The sequence below is a fragment of the Argiope bruennichi genome, chromosome X2, assembly GCF_947563725.1.
Source record: "Argiope bruennichi chromosome X2, qqArgBrue1.1, whole genome shotgun sequence".
In the NCBI taxonomy this organism is placed as follows: domain Eukaryota; kingdom Metazoa; phylum Arthropoda; class Arachnida; order Araneae; family Araneidae; genus Argiope; species Argiope bruennichi.
The window spans coordinates 33,010,030-33,025,817 of record NC_079163.1 but is presented as its reverse complement, the minus strand read 5'-3'; the positions used below and the strand labels follow the sequence as shown (position 1 = coordinate 33,025,817).

The 15,788-nt window shown below is 29.3% G+C and overlaps 1 protein-coding gene across 2 annotated transcripts in view; it reads left to right on the top strand.

The window, feature by feature from the left end:
* The first annotated feature begins 7,149 nt into the window (after positions 1-7,149).
* Positions 7,150-15,788, top strand: part of LOC129960843 (uncharacterized) — an 83,001-nt gene continuing 74,362 nt past the window's right edge. The window contains exons 1-2 of one of the 2 annotated variants that reach the window (XM_056074522.1): positions 7,150-7,217; positions 13,289-13,361. The gene's annotated coding sequence lies outside the window, so the exon portion shown is untranslated. Of the gene's footprint in view, positions 7,218-10,379; positions 10,471-13,288; positions 13,362-15,788 lie in introns of those variants that run through there. The other variant, XM_056074523.1, reaches the window with a different exon arrangement.

The following is a 15,788-nucleotide window of genomic DNA, read 5'->3' as shown; positions in this document are numbered from 1 at the left end:
TGACCTTCATGTATATTTTGAAAAAGTATCAAGCACATTAGCAAAGAATTTCATATTAAACAATAACTGATATCACTCTGGCATATTGCTCTCAACTTGGGAATGTTGTAAGTCATTGAAATAATTAAAATGAAAACAGCTGTATATTTTGTTTCTAGAAGTTAAAAGAGGGAGAAATTTGCTCTGTAAATAAATTTAAGGTTGCATATGCCAACATAAAAATATTATTGTAACTCTAAGTAATTGAGGCTCTATAGGCACCAATCCCAATTGAGTTCATTATATTTTTGAGAGTTTATGTTTCTGTCTGATTTCATAACTAAGTAATAAAAAAAAATCGTTTTACTTCATTACAATTTTATCCATAACTGTATTAAATAAATGATTTCTGATTCTTACTTTAATTAATTATTTTTATTTTTTATATATATTTGGATGGATGAAGATTTTTCTTAAAACATCACAGAGGAAAATTGGCACCCACAGCATAAATTATTAAACAATGAAGATTTCATATTTTTATTGCATAAATGAAACCCTTTTTTAAAATTTTAAAAACCACTTAGTTTGAAAAGCCTTGAACCTCCATTTAAACTGTCATTATGAGGCTAAACAAGGGTCTGTACTTAGCCTTGGAGTTACCAAACTCATGACCTCTTTTATATATGAACATGTTATATCTCTATTTGTTCTTTAACCTCTGAGCAAAGGTCAAGGAGGCGCCGAAAAACATGATACAGCACTGCGCCTATTGGTGAACGAAAAGGTATATTACAGCAATTTCACTGAATGATAAGAAACAGAAGAGGCAAGACATTATTGAAAAAAACCATTTGCCATCTGGCATTGCAATGGATGACAATTTATTGTTGTTGAAACAACACGTGAGAGTGGCAGGCGTGTTTTCAAGAAGGTTAAAAGTTTTTTTTCTTTTCCTTTTTGTTAATCAAGTTTTTTTTAATTAGAGCAATAAAAAGAGATTTATTAAAATAAGATTCTCAAAATGTGATGAAATTAAAAATTTACATTCAAGCCAAATAAGTTTATTTCATAATGTCATTATCTAATAAGTATGTTACTTATCAAATTTATTAAATATATATAAAAATGATAAAATCATCATCCAAATGAAAGGTTTGCCTGAAAATTGTCTAAAAACAAAGGAGAAGGTAGGATAACGAAAAACTAAAGTGATCAGCTAGATATTTAATTCATAGTTTTCTTCAATATCTGATCGAATTTGCTTAGAATGAAATTAATGAATTAATGGAATTGTTTTCAATGATTTTATTAGGTATTCTGTTTTTTATCGTCTTTATTATTCAAGAACAGAGGGTCGGATTTTAGATATGCATTATTGTCATAGCTATGCCATATAAGCAAGTGTCAGTGTAGACTAAAATTATCGGATGCCAACTTCTTTCCCGTTACTGTGGCGTAGAATTTGGAAATAGATGGTACTGACTCAAATGTAGTTCTTGCCATCTGACAAGTGCAAAATTATGAGCACAATTCAAATATAGCATAAGGGTAGTTTCGAAATAGATCGTTGATCTTAATAAAAAAATTTTTTAAAAATTATTATTTTACCAGACTCTGCTTAGAAGAAATTAAATAATATTACAGTAAATAATAAGAGTTATATTTCAATGTGTATTGCTGTGATTTACGAACTGAAATAAAAAATATATATATATTGTTATTTTAATTAAATTAACGCCCTATTTTGAAGCGACATGGTTGGATGAATCTATGAGCGTTCAACTGTTGACGAGGGGGACCAATGAGGTGACACATTCTGCTCCACGCTAGAGAGCGAATATTTGATTATATTCGTGATCATTGAATGCTTTACCCGTATACTTTTGTGGAATCGGATCTGCCACTTGCCGGGATTGTAAAAGAGAGGTGGTTGGAGTTCTGAATATAAAATAATTTTTCATCCCTATCGTCATCAGGAATTAACAAAGCTAAAGAGCGCCTGAGGCATGGTATAATTTTTTCGCTCGCTTATCGTAATTGAAATTAAAATCTGGCGTTCACTGAAAGTGATGATGAAAGTGTCTCCTTCAGACTGCCATGCCATTGCCTGCTACTTTTCGATCGAATGTTTGACACGAGGCCAAAAAGGCCTCATAAAAAATGTAAACTATTTCAAAATTATTAGTTGTATTATCACACTGATGCATTCACTCTGCTTCCTAAAATTAGAGTTTATATTACATTATATTATATTTATTAGAGCTTATATTATATTATTACTTCCCCATCACTATGCCTCGTAGTTCATGTAAATTTTATTGCCTGTCTTAATTTTAGTGCCAGGCTAAAGATGTAAATTTCATTTCCTGTCATTTAGAGCTTCTGACAAGGCCGCGGTGGCCTGGTGGTAAGGTCTCAGCTTCGGAACCGAAGGACTTCATGTTCGAGACCCGATTCTACCAAAAATTCGACGAGTACGCTACCCTCATGAACACGAAATCAGTCGGGGAGAAACACATCTCTCCCTCTGGTGTGGTGAAAAAGTTTGAAGAAGGGGTGAAAGCTCTGGTGTCGCCATGACCAGGTCTGGTGATCTGACGTCGGTAAAAAAAATACCATGTCAATTAAGAAGTAACTCCAAGATTGTAACCAGGGCCGTTAACGTCACTGAACTGAACTAACATAAAGCTCCTGTCTTTTACCGTGTCTGCAGCTTATCTACAGGGTGGTTATGATTAAACCTCCCCTATAAACAGAATCATACAACACGAACGGATTACATCGAAATTTGTTTTATAAACTATACACTAAATTTACACTATACTATAAACTATACACTATATCGCTCACTAAATTTCGAAGAAACCTTTTAGTTCTAAAATGTCCACCAGAGGGCTGCTTTCACGGGAAAACATTAATTGGAGCACAATAAACGACCAAAACGGAATACAGAAACAATATTAACATTTATTGACTCATTTCTTATCAACTTGTCATCGACCCACATTAAGTAAAGGTAAGGAAAAAATAACAGTCGGCTGTTTGAGGAAAAAAAACAAAAAAAAACAATTCAAATTACAGAAAGAAGAACAGATTAGGACGAAATTGCACAAGAGGAGCAGTTGTTAATCGTGTCCAAGATGATGTAGGGAAAGGTGCTCCATGTGACCACCCTCATTCACCTACAAAATTTCAAGTCAATAGACAATGTATTCAACAGCAGATTGTAACTGATCAGTTGTGATGCTTAGCACATGAAGTGTTATGGAGTTCTTTAAGCCATTCAACGTCGCAACAAGATACCGTCATCATTAAAGCCTGAAACATCGACATAAAACATGACAATGACTGCAAACGTTTCTTACCCTAACCTGTTTTGAATAAAGCTTCCTCTTCTTCGCAAGCATGCAAATTTCGACTTTTTTTCTTAGAATTGACTGCTTTTCCCGGTTTTACATTTTATTACTCATAATTTAATATTCATATAATGCGTTTTGGTCGTTTATCGTGTTAAAATCATTGTTTTTTTCCGGAAAAGGCGCCCTCTGGTGCACATTTTGAAACTTAAAATGTTTTTTCCGGAAAAGGCGCCCTCTGGTGTACATTTTGAAACAAAAAATGTTTTTTTTTTCGAAATTCTGTGTATCCGTATTTATTCCGCATATCGTACATAGTCTATATACCAAATTTCGTTGAATCTATGCAACCGTTTGCGTTGTAGGATGCTGTTTATAGGGAAAGTTTAATTATAACCAGCGCCGTTAACGTCAATAAACTGAACTAACATAAAGCTCCTGTCTTTACCGTGTCTGTAGTTTATCTACAGGGTGGTTATAATTAAACTTCCCCTATAAATAGAATCATGCAACACAAACGGGTGAACGGATTACACCGAAATTTGTTTTATAAACTATACACGAGATCGCTCACGAAATTTCGAAGAAACCTTTTAGTTCTAAAATGTCCACCAGAGGGCTCCTTTCACGGGAAAACATTAATTGGAGCACAATAAACGACCAAAACGGAATACAGAAACAATATTAACATTTATTGACTCATTTCTTATCAACTTGTCATCGACCCGCATTAAGTAAATGTGAGGAAAAAATAACAGTAGGCTGTTTGAGGGGGGGGGGACAATTCAAGTTACGGAAACAAGAATAGATTAGGATGAAATTGCACAAGAAGAGCAGTTGTTAATCGTGTCCAAGATGATGTAGGGAAAGGTGCTCCATGTGACCACCCTCATTCACCTACAAAATTTCAAGTCAATAGACAATGTATTCAACAGCAGATTGTAACTGATCAGTTATGATGCTTAGCACATGAAGTGTTATGGAGTTCTTTAAGCCATTCAACGTCGCAACAAGATACCGTCATCATTAAAGCCGGAAACATCGACATAAAACATGACAATGACTGCAAACGTTTCTTACCCTAACCTGTTTTGCATAAAGCTTCCTCTTCTTCGCAAGCATGCAAATTTCGACATTTTTTCTTAGAATTGACTGCTTTTCCCGGTTTTACATTTTATTACTCATAATTCTTGTTTCTGATTATTATTATTGTTTATGTATTCCGTTTTGGTCGTTTATCGTGTTAAAATTATTGTTTTTTTCGCCCTCTTGTAAAGGCGCTCTCTTGTGTACATTTTGAAACTGTAAATGTTTTTTCCAGAAAAGGCGCCCTCTTGTGTACATTTTGAAACTAAAAATGTTTTTTCCGGAAACGGCACCCTCTGGTGTACATTTTGAAACTAAAAATGTTTTTTTCGAAATTCCGTGTATTCGTATTTATTCCGCATATCGTACATAGTCTATATACCAAATTTCGTTCAGTCCGTGCAACCGTTTGCGTTGTAGGATGCTGTTTATTGGGAAAGTTATAATTATAACCACCCTGTTTATATCTTTTGATATGGCTGACTTGCCCTTTATAGGTTTGTAAATTGCTTTACATTAGGTTACATCGTTGTACTAACTATTTTATTTCACATTTATTACATTAAAATCTATTATCAAACATAGATTGTTATCAAAACCTTATTTTTTAATATATAACAACTTCACCAAATATTGCGAAATAGTTTTGATTTTTCTAAACCATCAAAAATACCACTTTTTAACATTTCATTTTTTAATAACTTTTCTTCATTTTTATTGCGTATTTATTCGTAAAGCGTTGTTCTTTTATAGTTTTGCAAATGCATTATTCAGTTAAAACAATTTTAGGAAACTGCCATTTCATATTTGATTTTAAATATAATTTACCAAAAAGGCCTTTATACAAATATAATAAAGATATGGAATGTGATTGATTAATTTACAAAAATTCAAAGCAAAAATTCTTTTGCTATCAGTCTCGCCTAAATTTATAAATTAAAGGAGAAACGGTTTTTAAAATTATCCAGGATTTGAAATTTAAATCTCTTCGAAAAAAAGAGATAAATGCAATGATTTAGTCATACAATTATTTTCATAAATAAATATTAACCCCATTTTTTATTTATAATTGAACTGTGAAATGTTAGGAATAATTCCTAGTTTTACTTGCGAAATCTGATGATTTTGTAACAGTTAAAACTCGAATTCTGTCAAAACGCGAATTAACTATGTAAAACACGTTTGAACTAACAGCGAAACATTTTATTCGTGTTTTGACTGATTTGTTAAACAATATTATTTGGTATCTATCCAAAATTTCTGTATTAAACTATACTTAGTAAAACAATATTTGAGGGGGGGAAACCCTATCATTGAAGAAAAAATACTTTATTATTTACTTTTTAATTGTACTTTACTTACTTTTTTAATTTTACATTTTTAATCTTATTTTATCATACTTATTTATTTTTATTATTTCGAAAGCAACAAATCTAGATTCATATGTTTCTAACTGGACAAAACAGAAAATAACTAGAGAAAACTGGTTTTGTCGAGTGCTGTCATTTAAAATGCGATTTCCGTAGTGAATTCGGGTTCGCTTTAGCGCTGTTATTAAAACGTGTTTTGACTGATTTCGGGTTTTCTCTGTAACAATTATATAAACTAATATTAATTCAAAGTGTGTTTAACGGAGTATAGAAATAGACAAATTATTTTAATTTAGAGATTATTTAATGAATATATTTAAATTGTGAATGAGTAATCTTGTATTTTAAATTAGGAAGTTCCCTGTAAATGTTGGTTTCCCACTGCGAGAGTACTGTTGCAACAAAATACAATAGAAGGGTTACTAAGCATTCGCTAAAGGGTTAGTCGAAAAAGACGAATGGGTTGAAAGAAAATGCTTTGATAAATTTAATACTCAAAAAATCGATTTCAATTAAATTAGCAATAAGAACTTAAATCAGTTTCCCATCTTATTAGATGAGAAACAATGCTTTCAGCATTATATGGCCATTAGCCTTTGTCATATTAGTATTTAGTTCAGATTTTAAAAATCGAGTAATACTAATTTTGTTCACTGATGATGAATTTCAAAAACAAAAACTGATTTTTTTAATTAAAAATTATATATATATTTTCAAACCCTTCCTCAAAACTAAAAATTACAAGAAAACTTGTAATGATTATGATTGAGGATTTTTAAATTTTAGAGCGCTGAGTAAATAAAAAAATGATGTAAGAAATTTGTATTTTTATACATGGAATTTTTTGTAGTTAATTTGTGATAGTTAAACACATTGTTACCACTATTCAAAAATAAAAACCCCATTTGATAATCACCTTTTTATCTCAACTTTAGTTGTTCATAAACACAGTACAATAACGTATTTGATTTTTTTTTAAAAATCAAAGGAAACATTAATTATTGTAAAATTATACTATTTTCCAGAAGAATAATTTTAAATGATTTCATTTCGATCGTTATTTAATAATGGTATTAGATAGCACAGGAATCGCGAGTTTATAAGCTTTAAATATTCAAAAAAAAAAAAATTAAAAATTCACGATTTATCCTAAGAATTTTAAACTCAATAATGTATTTTGTTAACTTATTAAAAAATTTTCTAGCTTTTGATAGGATAAATTTTCTTATTAAATTATTCTAAATTCAAGAGAAATATTGATTTAAAAATGCAAGTCAGTCAGCAATCGATACATTGACTTTTGTGGCAGCCCATAGATGGCAGCATGTGTTCTATTTTCTCTTCAAATGCATGGTTGTGAATTTGGTTCTCCAGAGCAGATAGATGATGCTTTAACGAGTCTTAATTCATCAGAGATTATTAGGTAAGTTATCTTGTTTTAAAATTTTTAGTACATGAATCTAACCATTTTTTTATTATTATTATTAGGAATAGAAAATATTCTTAAACATTACATTGAGTACGTTGCAAATGCTTTCTCCTCAGAAATGGTATTGTTGAAATTTTCCCCTGTCATGTGAGCGTGGTCGTGAGAGTGAAAGTTATGGAAGTGGATATGTTTGTTTTATATGCATTTACTTTCAATTCATTCTAAACATTATATGAACTCATTTATTCTCATAATATCATAAATTGTTATTTTTTTATAATTTCATTCTAACTTCATAATGTCAGTTTTAAATCTGTTTTATATTGTCAAATATCCGACAAGCAAAAAAAGAATTTTGGGTGGACATTTTGAACAGCCAATCAGTAGTAGAGTAAACTAATTGGTGTATTCGTTATAAACATCGGATTAAAAAAGTAGCCAGTATCAATTCTGTTTAGAAGTTCAAATATTTTTTCTCATAATTATGGCATAATATATTACAATTATACTATTAGAATATAATTATGATATATTATTACACTGGAATTATATTTGCTGTGGATATGTTGTTTAAACTTTACATAATTGGAGAAAATTTCGAAAACCACATTTATGGGGGGGGGGATTTTCTGCGACACAAGTGTACTAAAGGTATATGAAGCTGTATTCCTTAAAAGGGGGGGGGAGGGTAGATTAGGATTTTGAAATATATAATTATTTCATATTTATATTTAATATATAAAAGATTCTCTCATATAATTTTCATCAGTATTCTTGATCATGAATATTTGTTTTGTGACGATTTTGGCAATTTATTAATTGATAAAAATTTAAAAACAAATTAAGTTTACTCAAATATTTTGTATAAATGAGTATATATTATATATAAAATTTTGTATATATTATATATAAATGAGAAAACTATTTAAATTATTTTGATCTAACTAATGCAAAATGCTTATTACTGATTATATCTGATAAGAAATTTCATGCATCATTGAATTTTGAATCGAATTATTGATTTATAAGGAATCCGAATAGAAATAGTGATTTGTATATTTCAAGACTATCTTTTATTTAACTTCCTTCGATGGAAGTTAATGCTCTTCTGCTACATTTTATAAAAATGCTTCATACTTGGCTTGTAATGATCGAACAATTTAATCTTTAGTATTCTGAAAAATAACAAAATCTCTTTGAAATAGAGATCAATTTATATTTTATATATTGATTTTGTGACTCTATTTTTTCAATGATATTATGCTGCAGAATTAAAGATTGATTTAGCTGCATGAGTTCAATCAATATGCTGTGATAATCTATATATTAAATTTTTTCAATTGCCATTCCAAGCTTCTCAGCTTTAATCTTCTTTATATAATTGATAATATTTTTGCTGCTGAGGATTTCTGTCACTTTTTATTTAGTCAAACGAAAGGTTTAAGGTAATAATTTAGTTTTAGTTCAATGCATGACCTTGAACTCATTTGAACCTTATTTTGTGGCAAACAAGAATAATAAAATAAATTTAAGTTCCTTTTTCCTTCCAGGTAGAATTCATTTTTTAGGAAAATTAAGTTTTATATTAATTATTTAATTAATAAATAGAAATAAAATAACAGCTCTTTATTATTTTACTATTATATTAACTTGTTTTGGAGCATACATAAAATTGTAAATTTCTGAAAGAATTTCCTTTTTTAGGAAAAAAAAATTCTTTAAAAAATTGATTAAGTTTATTTTGAATATTTGAAACATTGAGCTTAAAAGAATTTGAAGTATATATTTGGCGATAAAGGGAGAAAACGCCAATATCCCCCCCCCAAAAAAATGAAATATGAAAATTTAGTACAAAATGTAAGTAAAATATATAGTTCAAAATAGATGGTTTATACTTGGTTAAAATTAAATAAAAATGCGATTTATTTGTAAATCTTATGTTTCTTATTTAAAATGCTATTTCCGTAGCAATAGTAGTTGTAAGATTGCTGCAAGTTGTTCCAAAAATTCATAACTGCATATCATAACACTTTCTGGTTACACATAATTCAGATAAACTATCCTTTCCATTCATCTTTAGGCTATATCAAAGGGCTTCGAAGCAAATCTTTTAGGAAAAAATCAGTTGCAAGCATCAATAACATAATATAATTGATTTTTCATGTTACAAAAATATTTATTGTATATTTAGCATTTAATCGTAATTTAAGTATAAAACCGTCATAGCTGGGATATTTAATGGATCATCATTTCACAAGTGTGCTCAAAGCAATGAATTGAATATTGTAATTTACCTCTACAAAACGGGCTGATTTTTTTTTTTTTAAATTTCGTAGAAACAATCCCTAAAGTACATAAAAAATAGAAACTTGTTAGTTGACTGAATCTAAATAGTCTCCAAGCTGTAATATTGAAGCGTAGAAAAATAACGCCAACATATCAGCTTGGCGATAACATAGTGGCTTGGCGTTTTGTTAAAAGCTCCATTAAGGTTGCTAGAATTTGGCGATATCAGCTAGATTTTGGCGAAATCCGCTAAATTCTGTTCTATTGATCTGTTTTTCTGACTGAAACTTTTCCTATCCAACAGGTGTCTAAGCAGTTTACTCCTCGCAGCCTGTTTTGGGTTGAATCAAAATTCAGTGCTCTTATTTATGCAGCGGGAAAAAAATCACATTATATCAAAATTATATGAAGATAGAAAGATGAAATAAAGGATAAAGTATTGATGATGAATTAAAATTTAATTACTTAAATATGATTACCGCACAATCTGTTTTAAATCAAATAAATTTCGAATTTTGTTTCCCTTTACGAATAGGACCATTGTGAACTCGTGACAGTATATCGGTGAATTAAAAAAAGGCTTTGAAGCTGAAAAATAAGCTGTTGTCCTTATCATTTGACAAAAGTTTAAAATTTCCAACCCAATCAAGAATAAATCTCGTACAGTTTCAAGATGGGGGATCAGTGCACTCACAAGTTTTACTTGTAATAAAAATTCAGACAAATACAATCGGCTAGAGGTATTGAGACTATGAAAATCATTCACTGGAATTAACTTAAGATCGGACCTCAAAATGAAGAACCCCTCCATGGACGGTAAAGAATGCTCCATTTGCGCATGCGTTAGAAATGGTCCAGGAGGAAGGAGATGTTTTCGTAGCCACAGAGACTAATCATTTAAAAACGATCATAAATCAGGGGAAGCCACCATTGTATGAAAGACGGGACAGAGATTTTTGAAGTAAGAAATTCAATAGTTAAATTTTTCTTGAGTGTCTATTTCACTTTTGGTTTTGTTTAAAATGATTTTCTAGTTCTTAAAAATGTGAAAAGGATAGGGAAGATCTTTTTGTTTACATTTCAACACGTTTTCCATGGTTTCTGTTTGCCGGTTACCTCATTGTAATCGATAAACAGCTTGAGCGCGCCATTTTATCGGAGTGAAGAAAAGTGGGGTAGATTAAAGTGGAAAATAACAACTTAAGGCATGAAAATATCATTTAAGATAAAATAATTCAGGAAGAAAAATTCTAAATACGATCAAATAAATCTCTTTTTATTTTATTGCGATTGATATAAACCGATAGTTTTTAAATTTTTCATGGATAAAATATTAAAATTTCCAATTTGTTTAACAATATGGTGATAATCAGTATAATTAAGATCAATTACTGAATAAGCAATAGAAATAGTGTGAAGTTGGGGTATCAGTGTAACTATAATAAGCTTTACTTATATAGAAAAGAAGTAGCAAAGTGTATATTTCCAGGTATATTGCGAAGAGTCCTTAACTGAAATTAATTTAGGATCAGAACTCATTATTTAAGAAGTCTTTGCTTTTCTGGGTGATTGCAAAATAAAACTCCGTCTGCGCATTCGCCAGAAATTTTCCGGGATAGAAGTTATTTTTGTCATCCTGGGAGAAGGAAGATCTTTGAAACATAATTTCAGTGATCCCGGAATGGCAATGCGGCGTGACTGGAGGGCTAGATTATTTTTTTAATAAGAATTTAAAGACGTAAGTTTTTTACGAACATCATCTTTTTATTTGATTTCGTCAAAAATAATTTTGTAATTTTTAAAATTGTTATAAGGAAAGGAAAAATAATTTTTGAGAGCACCACGTTGTTAAAGTTTTCAATTGTTCTCCATGGCTTCCGAGTGCCGGATGGAGGATGGAGTGATTGGTAGGGGGTTGGGATGAGTCATTTTATTGGTGGAAAAAAAGTGGGGATTAAAGGATTAATTAACTTGATGGAAGCATTACTTAACGGTTTGGTTTGGTTATATTAACGTCCCGTTTGAAGCAACACTAGGGCTATTTTGGGACGGACCTCGTAATTTTGAACCGCGGTCAGATGACGACACCTGAGCTGGCACCCCCCCTCTCCACACCAGCGGGAGGACGTTTGGTTATGACGGTTTTAACGTGCAACAGACCCCCTTACACGACGGTTCTTCGGTGGAATCGGGTCACGAACCTGAAACCCTCCGGTTCCGAAGCCGAGACCTTACCACCAGGCCACCGCGAGCCGCATTACTTAACGGAAAATGAATAGTAAAGGAAAAATCTAAATGATATCAAAGAATTTATTTTTCTTCTCGTTTTAATATGATTGACCATAGTTGACTATTTAGAAAAAAAATTATGAATAAAAAATGACAATTTCAAATTTTTTTAAACCAAACTTTCTTTTTATTTATTTTATTGAGGAGGTTTTTTCTTTCAAAATCCTTTAACTAATTTTTTTTGATAATCAATTTAATTACTGCTCCAACTTTTAATTCTGCTGTCAGAGCATATTGCTATACAAAATAAAATAAGTTAAATAATATAAAATTACCCATTTTTGCTAAATAATGGTATTTTTTTACAATCTATACATATTTAAAAAAATTATTGACCATCAATTACAATTAAGTTCATTTTCTGAATAGAAAATGTAAATAAAGTAAAATTTGCCATATTCAGTTTTAATTTAAAGGAAACTACTGCATTAATAATTGTAAATCAGAAACCGGTTGAAAAATGCCTATATTTAAATTTCAAATGTAGATAATTTTACTGTATATAACTTTTCATAATTATTAAAACTTCCCGATGTTCTGGAAATAAAATATTCATGCGGATTCATTCAATATTTTATCATACTGTAATTTTAAAATTAAATAGAGAATATTAGATTTGAAGTAAAAACTAATTTGATGTGTTGTCAGAATTCTACATTTAATGAACTCAAATAGATTGTTTTGTTGAGAGTGAATAAAAGGAAATTTAATTTGAGCAAAAATCGTAATAAATTTTTCTGTTGAATAGCACCAGAATACGTGGTATGTCAACTTATTGATTGAAATTTTAAGCAGAAGAAAATAGATTTTAGCGAAGATATGTATTTGCAATGTGATGCTTTTATGGACATCTTTAATGAACTGTATTTACAGAGTGTTAAATACATTAAATGTTAATACCTTTTCTAATATTGTTGTATGATATTTTGAACTTAGAAATTTAATTTAATTATTGAATTATTAATATTTTATTAAAGCGAAATAATGAAATCTAATAATTAATTGTGTCCTATCAAAGGTAAAATTTACCTCAATTTCTTAACAAAATTCGTATAAAGCATGGTTTACGAAACAAAGAAAAAAAATACCAACATTTCCAGCAATATTTTAAAATATGCTTTGAAATTTAAAGAGTTATTTTATTAATAATTGTTGCATAATTAATCGAATTTCATATTATTTTTCACGTGTTCTGTGTTTCTCTTAATGAAAAAAATGTAATAATTTCAATAAAAGTGACGTCTAATTACTGCACACCAAAATACGTATAGATCTAGTAGTAAGCGAATCCTTCAGTCTTCCTTTCTTTATTTTCGCAATTTTTGTTTATGACCAAAATTTTAACAAAAAATTCTTTGTTTTAGTTGCAAGCATGCAAAATTATAATTGATAATTCTTGAAATTAAATTTTTGTGGATTCAAAAATTTAAATTTAAATTCTTTGGTATTTCTTATTCATATCTGTAAATTGGAATTTTTATTGTTCTTAGGACTCACCGGCTTGTGACCTATCTCAGAAGATTGAAATCTATTTGAAAAGAAGTCGAAGAAATTGATTGCTTCGTAAGTAATGTTTATATTCTTTTTTAGAGTAATCTTGCTTTTGATGTTTTAAGAATTAAATAAACAGTTTACTTTATACTTTCCAAATGCTAAAGATGAAATTCATTTAACGGATTATTCCTTTAAATTTGACACTTCTACTGTGGGAAAGTTTAGGAATCATCAATCTGCTAAATCAAATTTAAAATACCCTAAAAGGGAATATTCCCCAAAAATGACTGAATTTAACAAATTACAGTTGCAGTTTCATCCATAATATGCACTTATAAGTTTGATTCGTTGTATGCTGATTCAAAATTTAAACTATTGAAAAACTAGTTTATTTTTAGGGAGAATGAGATATCAGAAATCAGCAAATGTCTTTTTAACCCTTTAAAGGGCCATTTTTTTTCTAGTCATATTATGTTTAAATATTTTTAGGCTTGAAATTAGAATAAGAAAAGGGATTCATTTAGCTTATCAGATAAATTTAATTTTATTAATTAATTAATTTGGTTAATTAATAATTAAGTAACAAATCATCATTTTGTGTAAAATAAAAAAAACTGAAGTATCTTAGTTTTTGTTTTACTAAAAAAATTTGTCAGAACTTATGCCAAACTACATAATTTCATACAAAGATTGATAAATTTGGTGGGAAGCATACTTACCACGGCCCTAGAAAGGGTAAATACAGTTTCTCTTTTATATATTGTTATTTGTTTATGCTTTAAGTAAAAAACAGCAAAATTTAACCAGAATTCCTTAAAGGTAATTAAAATGTTTTCCTTTGCTTGCCCTGTTTTCACGTGATATAAAAATTTAATTAAATATTCTCCTGAAAATATTAATCTTTCTCTTAATAATTTGGTGATTACAAAGTATAATAATAATAGCACTCTGATATAAGTTCACCAATGAAATGCATTACCAATTATTATTATTGTTTAGAGATTATAAAACTCCAATATCCAACACTGAAAAAAGAAGGTTGGAATAAATTTACCTGTGAAATTTTTCAAGGACACAAAAATCTAGAAGTGTTTCTTATTATCATATTATTTAACTAACTTAATTTTATCTAATAAGGCAGCTGAATTTATTTTCTTAAATTATTCATAATTTCGAAAATATGTTAATGTAGGATCAATACTTTTTTCCACATTAATTTATTAAATAGCCTTTCATAATTACTGCACAATTCGTAATTACTTCAGTATGCCCCTAATTACCCCAGAAAATATGAAGTGACTCAGGACACATATTTTGGTTTCTGATCATAATAACGAACTGATTTGAAAAGAATATATTGTTTCTTACTTTAATATGATGATTTATTATTATTATTGTTTATTTTATATATTGAATGATTAATATTATTATTCTGTATATAAATCTTTTTTAAAAGGAAAAATGCGCAAAGCCCCATTTTCATTTTAAAAGCTCTATTTTTCTTTGAGCATATCAATTCTTGAAAATAAATTCAAATTGTGATAGTGGTGAACTAAAATTAAAATGGAAATAAATAATTTAATTTTAGAAGAAAATAATTCCCGACTAAAAAACATCCTAGTAACTTTCTTACTAAAAATGGTAGATTTTACTCTTGAATTTAAGTGAAGCACAAATAAAAGTTCGTTTGGAAATGGGATTCATTTAATTTGCTGTAAATATCTTTAATTTAATTTAATTATATTTGTATTCTGTTTCGAAGTAAAGCAATTACTATTTCGCAACTGACCTCAAAATTTGAACTGAATTCGGATGGTGATTGTACCCCTTTGGTCCATGCCAACAAAAGGGCATTCTGTTCCACCCCATTTTGTATGCCTATACCCGCTAAGAAAGAGACTCTCCGGTGAGCATACCCTTGAGATTTTTTGCTTCTCAACTCCAAAGACAGACATTTTTTCACTAGGCCAATGCAGTTTGTTTTTAAATTTTTTATTTATTATCATGTAAAAAAAAAACTTTTGTGCTTGACGACAATAATATATATGCAGCGTAAGTAATAAAATGTAGAAATAAACGATCAAAAAATTATTCTAATTTTGAATTCACAAATCTAATTTACTGAAAAAATGAAATTAATTTGAGAGTGTTAAAAGGGTCAGAAATAGGATAGCAAAAATATTAGCAGATTCTTTCAGTTTTTTAAATAATAATTAAAACAATCCTTAAAATTTTAACAAGTATGAATTTTTATTTCCTTTTCTGATAAAGCTTTATCCTTTTTTCCTCTCCGATTCCTTTTGGATACAAAAAAATTCTTCTACGCTGACTTCAGATGAAAAAATAAGTTTATGATTGCAAAAAAAAAAAAAAAAAAAAAAAGCAAGAATAGAAGCAAAAAGAAAGTTCGAAAGAAAGTTTCTCGAAAGTGCTTAAAATGAAATTAACCAATTAGGTCTACTTTCATTGCATGTAATGAAAAAATCGAAAAAAAAA